General features: G+C 40.7%; 1 protein-coding gene across 9 annotated transcripts in view; it reads right to left on the minus strand.

Moving 5' to 3' along the window:
* FAM169A (family with sequence similarity 169 member A) overlaps positions 1–11,057 on the minus strand; it is a 43,701-nt gene extending 32,644 nt beyond the window's left edge. For 3 of the 9 annotated variants that reach the window (XM_030004133.2, XM_030004131.2, XM_030004132.2), the window contains exon 1: positions 10,778–11,055. The gene's annotated coding sequence lies outside the window, so the exon portion shown is untranslated. Of the gene's footprint in view, positions 1–10,772 lie in introns of all 9 variants that reach the window. The other 6 variants (XM_030004134.2, XM_030004140.2, XM_030004136.2 and 3 more) reach the window with 5 other exon arrangements.
* Positions 11,058–11,094: the final 37 nt, after the last annotated feature.

Consider the following 11,094-nt stretch of genomic DNA (forward strand, 5'->3'; position numbering starts at 1 on the left):
AGCACAGACTTCATGTGACCATAGACATGTTACATGACCTGCCTGAACTCCTCATGTACAAAATGCAAATAATAATTACCTCAGAGACCAGTATGAGAAATACTTTACCACGACCATGAGATATTTGAATACAAATTGTATCAAAACTTGACAAGTACTGAAAGTAGACAATTACTTACACAGCACAACTCAACTGCACAGCTCATTTGCCTCAAAAAAAAAATCATAAACAATCCACTAAGGACTTTTCATCATAAAATAACTGGGACAGGTAAACATGCCTGGTATAACAAATGTGCAAAACTAAATCAACAGCTACATAGCAGGTGAACAATGTTCAGATTTAAATTTGTGTTTAACAATAAATAATTTAATTAAGGGCTTTTTTTCCCCATTAAAATTTGAAGTTTAAAGAACAGACACCAGGGTGCTCAAGCCATGACCTGCAGAACTTTTCTGCTAAACCAGGACAACTAATCCAGCCCCAGCTCAAAGGACACATATCAGGTCTAGTCCTGGAATGAAGTATTGGCCCACTCAGACAAAAAGTAAACCGCAGTAGTGCCCGACCTAAGCTTTAATCTGTTTAAACAAGTGCTGAAGTATTGGATCACAGAAGTCCTCAAGGACTGCCATGCATTTCTTATGAATCATCACACACCTTGAAACAAATTCTATCTTAAAAATATAGTCCTACCACGATCTCCCAGGCTAGCTGTAAAGCTACACCTGGGGTAGCATCATGAGAAGAGACATAAATAACAAACTAAATATGTATCTCCATATATACACTAGCTGCTGATGTTCCAGAGGAAACCAAGCTAGGACTGCAGAAGTCCCAAGCCACACTCCAGAAGCTGATCTGATGAAGCACCAAACCAGCAATCATCATCTCAATCAGAGCAGTACAAACATAATTTCTGTTTTGCTATGTTTGTTTCCCACCTTGTGATGTCCAATTCCTGGCTTGGTGAAAGCTGTGAAACTACATAAAAGTTAGAATAAAAATACATTTTTTAAAAAGTTGTATTTACAGTCTTCTAGCTTCAACTACAAAAAATAAAGCATCACATCTGCCACTTCTAAAACTGTTAAGTTCTACTAACACTAATTCTATTAACAGACAAATTACATAAATATTTCTTTGCTTAGACTACCAGCTGTCACACAGACAAAACATTTTCATTGCTTTTATTTCTTCTTTATTCAGCATCAAATACTTTAAATTGGGAGAGGTTGTTTTTAAATATTGTTTTTTTCTTGTGTCTATCCAAATATTATCTATAACATTTAAATAAGTAAAAAGGTTGTTAATCCTTTTCTAATATAATGCTAAGATAATTAACCATCTACATACATATCTAAATACATACAGAGAGTACCTATCTGGTTTATTATGAGCTTGTAGTTTGAAATACATAGAGAAAACCTGTCCCATAATTAACAATTTAGACCACTATTGTAAAAAAGCTTTTATGTTTTATAAATATCCCCATCTCTTAAAACTCTATTAATTTTAATTTGTAATATAATGAACCTCAACTGCAGGAAAAGGAAGACATTTTAGGAATGGGAAGGTTTTTTTTAACAAAAGAGTATATATTAGGATTTCTTGAAAATGATACAGGCTTGAAGAAGCAAGAATAATACACTATTTGATCTGCCACACTGAATAGACAACTCAAACCCTCCTGGCTCAAATATCTACATATTTAAAGGTAGGTTTTCTTGCATTTTAATTCAAAAAGCTTGGTTTTGTATACTCCTAAGTAGTCTTCAAACCATTATCTACATCATAGCACTAAGGCATATAAATACTCTTTCCCTGCAGTGTGGCTTTTGTTCACATATTTAGAGAATATAGACATGTCAATCTTGAATACAAGCTCTTGCCAACTCAGATAAATTTACTCTCGTTTAGGGTCTGTTTTTTTTTTTCCTAATAGGAAAAAGAAGTGGGGTTTGGGTTGGTGTTTTTCGGTTTTGTTTTTTTTTTAAAAAAAGGAGCATAAACCCCCAAATAACATCTACTCATATCCTATAAAAACCCCGATAGAAAGTTCTTAAGGCGACACAGGGCAGTGGTCTAGAAATTGTTGTCAACATCCACCAAGAGCTCTGGATTAATATGCCAGCCACATTATCCATAATCTGCTTGAAGCAGCTTATGCAGCTCTGGTTTTCTATCAGAGACACAAATCAAAGCTGTTTATTTGAATGTAAATAAACAAACAAAAATAATCAATCCCTTCCATTCACTAATTAGCCACCACAATTTAACTTTAATTTACTTGTATAACACAGAATTACATAAAGGATCCAACTCCCCAGTCCTAGTATAAAACACAGCTGCAGTGGAGATCAGCAAGAATTATGGTCAAAAGGTCTCTACAACTGGGTTCAAACAATCTCTTGTCAAAGGAAACATGAACAAGGAAGGAAAAAGAAAGAGTCTTCCACATTAAAAAAAGAAGTATTTGCACATGATTTCTTTTCAATTAAAAAATTAAAGTTTGAAAAAAAGTATATTAATTTCCTTAAAACAAAATACAGTCTTTAAAAAAGTATCAAAAATTTCATTCTACAATTAAACATATCCAGGATGTTCCAATGTGTAATAAAAAAATTAACATTCAGTAGTTCTAAAGGACTAGACTCCAACCAAGATGTACTAGATACAATGTAGATACTCTTAAGGAAAGTATGAGCAACAAGATTAGAGAGTGCTTTTAAGCAACTGCTGGTTAGATTTGGAGAAAATATGTGTTCTGTTAACAGCTACAAAATTATATGGCTTTAATGAAAATAGGACAGAAAACTTACCAATTATCAAAACTGAGGTGACAGAGTAGTATTAGGAGAATATATTATGCAGCTTCACTCCCAAACCCACTCTAGGTATGTAAGGTTCTTAAGCATATGCCCAATTAAGCACCTGTGTAACAGCACTGGCATTTTGTTCAAGTGATTAAAATCAGGTATTTGATTAGGTAGCCTATTTAATCAAAGTTCTTAGGTATACAAACTACTAACCTGTTATTTACATTTTTCTACAGTCTCTCATTTTAATGACATTATCAGCTGGTTTCTTGAAGAACACTTTTTTCAGTAGAGAGTTTTGGGAAATGAACATGTACAAGTGGTTCCTACGAGGAAAGCGTGCCAGAGATTTACTAAGTTAAAATTTTGTGTTTGAGACTACTCAAAATAGCCACTATTAATAAATTTGAAAAATTGAGGTTTTCTTAAAGAAACCTTTCATGCCTTCCCTTTCAGCTTCTCAGATTCAAGATGAACATATCCATACACAAAATGAAATCCATTCCATTTATGTTTGAAAATAACTAATATCTAAAAGACAGAAAGATAGGACTAGGTGGGATTATTACTTCCTGGATCCACCTCCCTTTGACATATATCTGACCTCTCTTGTGCTCAACACTAACTCTTCCTTCTAATCTCCCACTTTCCTCTACCTCCCCTTCACTACACAATACAAACCTGCTTAGGGTCTTAAAAAAAAGAAAGCCAACCAATACACCTAAAAACCCACCTCTCTTCTCTAGTCACTGCTCTCTCATTCCCATGCCTCAGCATTTTAGAGCAGCTGTTTTGCAGTTCTCCAGCTCCACCCTCAGCTCCCTCCAATTTTGCTCCTGCACTTTATACCTCACAGCATCTGCTCTTAAAATATCTTAAAGGCCTTCTTATAGCTCAGCACTTGTAGCCCACACTCCTCAGGTGGCTGGCTGGCCACCTGAGACACACCCAGCCATGCTGCTCTTGCCCCTGCTTGTCTTCCACAAGTCTCCATCCCTAGTGTCCTGGTTTCAGCTGGGCTAGAGTTAGTTGTCTTCCTAGTAGCTGGTATAGTGCTATGTTTTGAGTTCAGTATGTGAAGAATGTTGATAACACTGATGTTTTCAGTTGTTGCTACGTAATGTTTAGTCTAAAGTCAAGGATTTTTCAGCTTCTCATGCCCAGCCAGCAAGAAGGCTGGAGGGGCACAAGAAGTTGGGAGGGGACACAGCCAGGGCAGCTGACCCAAACTGGCCAGAGGGGTATTCCATACCATGTGGAATACATGCCCAGTATATAAACTGGGGGGAGCAGGGGTGAGGGGATCGCTGCTTGGGGACTAACTGGGCATCAGCCAGTGGGTGGTAGAAAATTGCATTGTGCATCACTTGTATATTTTAATCCTTTTATTATTACTATTGTCATTTTATTAGTGTTATCATTATTAGTTTCTTCTTTTCTGTTCTATTAAACTGTTCTTATCTCAACCCACAAGTTTTACTTCTTTTCCTGATTTTCTCCCCCATCCCACTGGGTGGGGGGGGAAGTGAGAGAGCAGCTGTGTGGTGCTTAGTTGCTGGCTGGGGTTAAGCCACAACACCTAGGTTTGGCTCCTACTTTTCCAGGCACCTCTTCAACAAGGCAGTAGTAATATATGCCTCCTCCCTGATTTTCTGCAGCTTTATTTGCCACATGCCATCAGAAGACCATCTCCTACTCCCACCTTGGCACCTGTGTTTCTTGGCAACTTGTTCAGTTTTCAAACTTTCATACCCTCCTCCAACATTATCCCCCCAGTTTGGAAGGGCCACCTCATAAATACATCTAGTGATTTCAGAGATAAGAACAATAAAGCAAGCTCTTCTCTTGACCATACTTAAAAAACCCCACTGAATCTGGTTAGACAGCTGATGGTCTATCAAGCCTAACATAACTAACCTAACACCGCAGCGAGACTGTTGTTGCAGTAACCCTATGTACGCATTTGCATCTATTTTTAAAATGGTTGGTTGTGCTGTCCTCTCCCCTATCCCCAAAACTGGGGTGAACTTCAAAGCTGCCCAGATTCAGTCAGCCAACTGCTCATCAGCCAAACAACAGCAATTCTCTTTATGGCTGTTTCAAGAATATTCCACATGCAAATTCAAATGTCATGCATCCATGGTTACTAACGGTGAGCAGCAGGTCATTAAGCTTTGCAATCATACCCTCCATATCCAAGGAGTTACTAAAACAGTTGCCTGAACTATGACTACACCACATTAAGTCTGAGGATGTCATGGCTTTCAGCAGAGGAGCCGTAGGAAATTCAAGGGTTAAGTAGTATTCAAGCTCTTTTTGCCTTTAAATTATCTGTAGGTGGTTTTGTTTTGTTTCTAAAGTCATTTGCAGCAGGAGACCTATAACTAATAAAGCAGCAATTGCCTTGGTTTTGTGGGTGATTCAAATGAAAATGCAGAAAGGGGGCTAGAAATTAACATGGGATCTTCCCAGGAGTAGGAGTAAGTCACAGAAGTGAAGCAGGGAAAGCAAATAAACAAGACTGCAACAACAGACCCCTGTCAGTGAACCTTAAAACTTTCTTGCAGACCAGCAAGTATACAGAATTGATAAGTTTCAGTCTCTGACTACATGGCCTTACAGCCCATTTACAATAGCACGAGGATCAGAATCTTGAAATCAGACTACAGTTAAGTATATCATATTTGGAGCAGTAAGAATTTAAACCTTACTGTAGATTAAGAATTGCATTCTTTCCAGAAAGGGAACAGGTAGCTATCTCCAATGGTTGTTACAATTATCTTCAGAAGATGACAGATGGTTAAAAATACGGCATTTAATAAAAGTGAATTCTGAATTTTACCTGCTATTTGCGCTCAGTGTTCTACAGGAGCAATTCTTTCAGCTGCACACAATGTACAACAAAATGATGAACTTCACAGGCAATGCAGTTTGTGGACTCACCAAAACAGGGTGGGATCAAAGAACACTAGAAGAGCTATGGAGACCAACAACTAAAAAGAACTTTACCTTGCCTTTCTCAAGGGAAAAGCAGGGTGAAAGTCAGATGACAAGAATACCACAGACATCAAGAACAATGTTCAAAGGAAGTAATCAGGGATTTGAGACACCATGCCTGGGCCACAGACATGATGAGGAAGTCATTACTGAGTGTCAGTCTGAGCTCAGTCATTTTGTGAAGATATGTTTTAAGCTACCATCCCAGGTGACAGACACCATTCTCACAAATACAGTGGTAAGTGTAAGCATTTCCCTATGTCCATGCAAAAAAGCACCAACACTTCCTCATCTTTACAAAGGCCATACAGACAGACTACCCCAATCTAGCTCACAGCTGGACTCAGCAGTGAGAATGTTTGTCTTCATCCCATCTTCAGAAGGATGGAAAAAAGGCACATATGAACTAAAACTGTAAAACTAGAAGTAAACTCCATCCTCTGAAAAATAAGCATTCTAGAAACAGAAATTCAATCCTAGCATCAATATGACTAAGAAGCTACAAAAGAGTCAGGCATTTTGTAGGCTGTTCCAGCTAGAAGAAAAAAAAAAAAAGTAGCAAGGTCTAGTATTTCTTGTTTATGTAGAAGTCCTGTTCCCAAAACAAAGGAATAATAAGACATCAAAAGAGTATTTCATTGCTCAGAGCCCTCAAGAATCTGCTCAGACATCAACTGACTTACATCCTCTTCTCTAAGCTTTCCAACAGGACCACACAAATGAGCAGCAGCTCAGGGCACACCATCTTCCCCAAAATGAATCACTTCTCCCCGCTGTCCATACCTACTGCCATCAGAACCAATATTTAGCAAACTCCTTAGCAGAGGGAGCACATTCCTAAGTAGCTCTGCGTTTGCCTTTGCTTTCAGCAGTTTCATACTTGCAGATGGTTCATTTTTGTTTCCCACAACTGTCTGGGTATAGCCACTGCTGTTTTAGTTCAACATATCACAGCTGCATTATAAAAAAATTCGTTAATATGCATTCACTAGCTATCAGTAAACATGTTACCACAGGACTGAAGTTCTATGTCTAAGAACGTTACCAAGAATGCCTCTAAGAGTGGAAAGGAATTTACACACAACCTCCTCCCTGGTGTCATCCTATCCTTATCCCCATCACCAACCATCCTGACATCCTTTCAAGAACTTACACGCTTCTGTGAATATACCAGATTTCCCCTGCTTCTCACTGTAATACACATTTGTAAGATTCAAACTTCCAAGCTACACCTCCTAGTACGTAAGCTATCCTGTTACAGATGTACTTGAATTTTTGAAAAAATGCCTTAAAAGCTTCAATAACCAATCTTCTACAGAGACCACACCTTTACCAATTATTCTTCCTCTTCAGTGATCCACAGAATTAAAGAAATCTATTTAACCACCCTTACTTTACATGTTTTGATGAAGCCTAAACAAAAGACTAACAGTGAATTCAATTCATCCTGGCCCATAAACAATTTCTAAGCATAAGCAGACGGGAGAGACACTGGCACTGTGAATACATAGGTCCCCTGTTCTACAGTAATAATAAAATCATAAGACATTATTTTACTACAAAACAAAGTACAGGACCAAGAGAGGAACAACTCAGATTTGAAAACAAATCAAAAATCTGAAGTGCTATTTTGAATAGCTGTACAACACAGTTCAGTACACAATTCAGACAAGTGCATCTTCCTAGATTTTCAATTCAAGGAATCATTTAGTACATATAAATGTATCATTTAAAACACCAGTAGGTTTTCCAGTTAACTTTGAAAACAAAGAAAGAGATATGTTAGTCCTGACAATTCTTGCTAATTTTAGTGAGATTTTAGGGAATATTTGAAAGCTCATCACTGTTTTGGAATAGGATTCTTTTACATATTTTAGGGAGATCTTTAAAAGCGTCTTTGAAATCTCAGGCTCACTGGAGAACACCAACTAAATTTATAATGATTAAATATATGCTGTCACATCCTATTGTTCAAAAAAAAAAAGTCAGCAATAGCAGACAAAACTGCAAGAATGCCAGAGAAGAGCTATCAAGACACTGCATATGCCATTTCAGTCATATTTAAAACAAAGCAGCAGAGGAAACACATTAAAGCAGGCTTTTCCACTCACAATTGTTTAATCCATACTGTAACAGCTGGAAGCAAAAGTTTGAGAGGGTTGAATTTTGCTTTTTTTTTTTTTTTTTTTTAAACCATTTCTATTGTCTGAAAAAGGTTTTTTTGTTTTCAAAGAGTTTATTAAATGATTACCCAAGAGACATTCATTGCTGAAAGCAGTTTCAAAGAAAAGCATGCACCTCCACCATAGCTGCCCCAAACTTTACAATTCACAGATCAAAGTATGACTATGGCTTTCTGGAATGTATAGCTGATACAATTTGATGACTAGGTTACAACCTCATGAGTCTGGAGGAAGGTATTTATCTGTGCAGAAATGATGAGCTAGTAACTTGATTAGAGAAATACTTATGGAATAGCAATGTGAAAATAAACCTAAGTATGCATTACTTCAGCTCTAATATTACTATTTGTATTGGAAGTTTAGAAACATAATTGGTAACACCTTTAAATGATAACTACTACTTGATATTCATTGATTGGTACAAAATAGAGACTGAGACCAACCCTTATTATACCTAAGAATGTAAGCTAATAAAGGACTCTTCTACTCTGATGAGTTTCTCTAGTACCACCAAATTCCATGTTCTTCCTTTAATGATTTCATATCAAACATTTCCATTTTTCACATTCAAAAATGAAAACAAAAGCATTAATAAGTGTCAGCCTTAACACTGACGGGAACTTCCTCCATCTTTCACTGGCAAAGATTCTGCACTGTAATAGGTATGCAATTAAAACTATTTAAACCAACCTGCACAGACAGGATGCTTGGATAAGTAAGGAGAGTTTTAAGTTCATTCTGAGTTACCTTTACAGTACTAATAGATACAAAAAAAACCAGCCCCCACAAAAAACCTGTTTTTAATTATTGAAGTGAAGAGACATTATCTACCTTGATATGCATACATAAGAAATTAAGAGTACTTTCCAAGTAATTTCTCAGAGTAATTCCTCTTTGTAAAGGAGCTAGTTACAAAACACTCCAAAAAGACTTGGTACTGTGTGTCTTGATCAAACATTGCTCGAGAGAGTTATATTGGAAAAGTACATTAGAATCCCATTTTAATTACTCATCTTCCACAACAGTAAAGAAAGGCACTGGAAAACATTTGCTTCCATACAGACCAGATGCTAAGTAAGATCAGATTGGGGAAGGGGAACAGGGAAGCAACTTAGACATCAGTCTGCTATATTAGAGTCCGCAGCAGCTTTTCTTTCATAAAACAGTATTGAAATTGACATGATCATTGAGGTTAACACCTGAATTTAAACATTTATCCTATAAACCACTCCCTGCCCTGATGTTTTCCCTCTATGAAACAGGTGCTAAAATGTTTTCTTACTGGCCACCATTAAGACAAGAAGTGAGAAGTTCTTCAGTATCTAAATGAAGCAGAGGTGAATTAAACAAGAAAGGTGGCAGTGTGGTTAAGGAAACAGAGAGAAGATGCCCTCAGTTCCTATAGGAAGAGTTTGAAGGAGAAGTGAGACTACGATCACTCTGGTCTGCAGCAATCTTTTACAGGTCCTCCAGTCAGGCAGCGCTGATTTTATTACACTGATCACTCTGCCACAATACTTATTGCCCTTAAAAACTGGTGGGTTATATACCAGACTATGACCAATGGTGCAGCCCAACACACAGAACAAGTATCTGCACTTAAGCTGAAAGAAGAAAAGGTTCCTCCTCTTTCCTGCATGCACATACACAAAAAAACAAGCATCAGCTGGGCAGTGTCTCGACACTACAGGCTAGTTTTCCAAACTTCTCATTATTAATACCAAAAACTCCACAGCCCAGAAGAGCTTAAAGATCACTCTTCAGTGGTTTCCTCTAAATAGGACATTAATATGTATATAAAATCAGTGAGTTAGTATATATTGTTTTCCATTAATGCTAGTAAAACCTTTTGCTCCAGCTTCTAGAGTAACCCACTTTCTCAGGCTGGATTTAACACTCCATAAGCAGGATAGCAATGTGACGTCAACAGATATCTGAGGCAAGATGCTTCCCCTTGTTTTAAGAGGGAAGACTCAAACCTACCTCAAAATAAAATTCAAAAAACCTCAAACATCACATACAGGAAAACAGAAGTGCGCGTGACTCTGTGTGGCTACATGTATTTGCGCACACACGCTCAGAGACATCTTTTGTAGGAGGCATCTATCGTAGCATTGCAATTATTGTTTTCATATATATGTGTAAAGGTATATGTATGGGTAACAGATCACATACACGCGTGTGGCTACAATACGTAAATTGCAAAGCTGCAATGGATGCCCCCACAAAAGACAGCCGGCCCTAGCCAAGCCGGAGTGGCCTGGGCAAAAACTCACACCAAACTTGGCATCACGCAAGCCCCGGCCCGCAGCCCGCGGAGGCCGGGCGAGGCGAGGGGCGGCGGGCCCGGCCGAGGGGAGGCCGGGCCGCCCCCCCGCCGCCCGACACAGCCGCCTCCGCCCTCCTCCCGCGGCCGCGGCGCCGGCCTCGGCGCGGCCACGCCGGCCTGCCCGCCGCTGCGATGGCCGCGGAGGGCGGCGGGGGCCGGGTGGCTGCCCCCAGGGACGGAGCGCGGCGCCCGCGGCGGGGATGCTGGCGGACACCTGGCGCCGGGGCCTGCCGCGGCCGGGGAGGGCCGCGGGGCAGCGGCCGCCCGGCCCGCCCACCTGCCTCCCGCTGGGCGGCAAGCCCCGCGCCCACCGGCGCGGCGGGCCGGGCCTGCATCGCTTCGCCCGGCCTCTGCAGGCGGCCGCCGAGTCCTCCCACCCGCTGGGCTGCGCGGAGAAGCGGGACGCCTCAGCAGGTTACCCCTCACACCCCGCCCAGCCTCACCTCACCTCAGCAGGCCGGGCAGCCTACCGCGGCCGGCGACGACGCAGGCGGCGGCGGCGGCGCGGAGATGAATGGAGGCAGAGCGGGAGGCGGAGAAGGCAGCGGCCGAGCTCCCTGACAGCGTTCACGGCGCCCCCCAGCTCACCTCCGGCTTTGCCCGGTCCCGCTGCCCGGCGCCTGATATAGTCTCCCGGCGGCGGTCTCCCCGCCCCTCGCCGCTGACGCACTCCCGCTGCTACGCCGCGTGCCGCCGCTGCTCGCCCCGCGCCGCCCGCAATGGCGGCTGCCGGGGTACCGGCGCCATCGCCTCCTGCCACGGCGG

The sequence above is a fragment of the Aquila chrysaetos genome, chromosome Z, assembly GCF_900496995.4.
Source record: "Aquila chrysaetos chrysaetos chromosome Z, bAquChr1.4, whole genome shotgun sequence".
NCBI classification, from domain to species: domain Eukaryota; kingdom Metazoa; phylum Chordata; class Aves; order Accipitriformes; family Accipitridae; genus Aquila; species Aquila chrysaetos.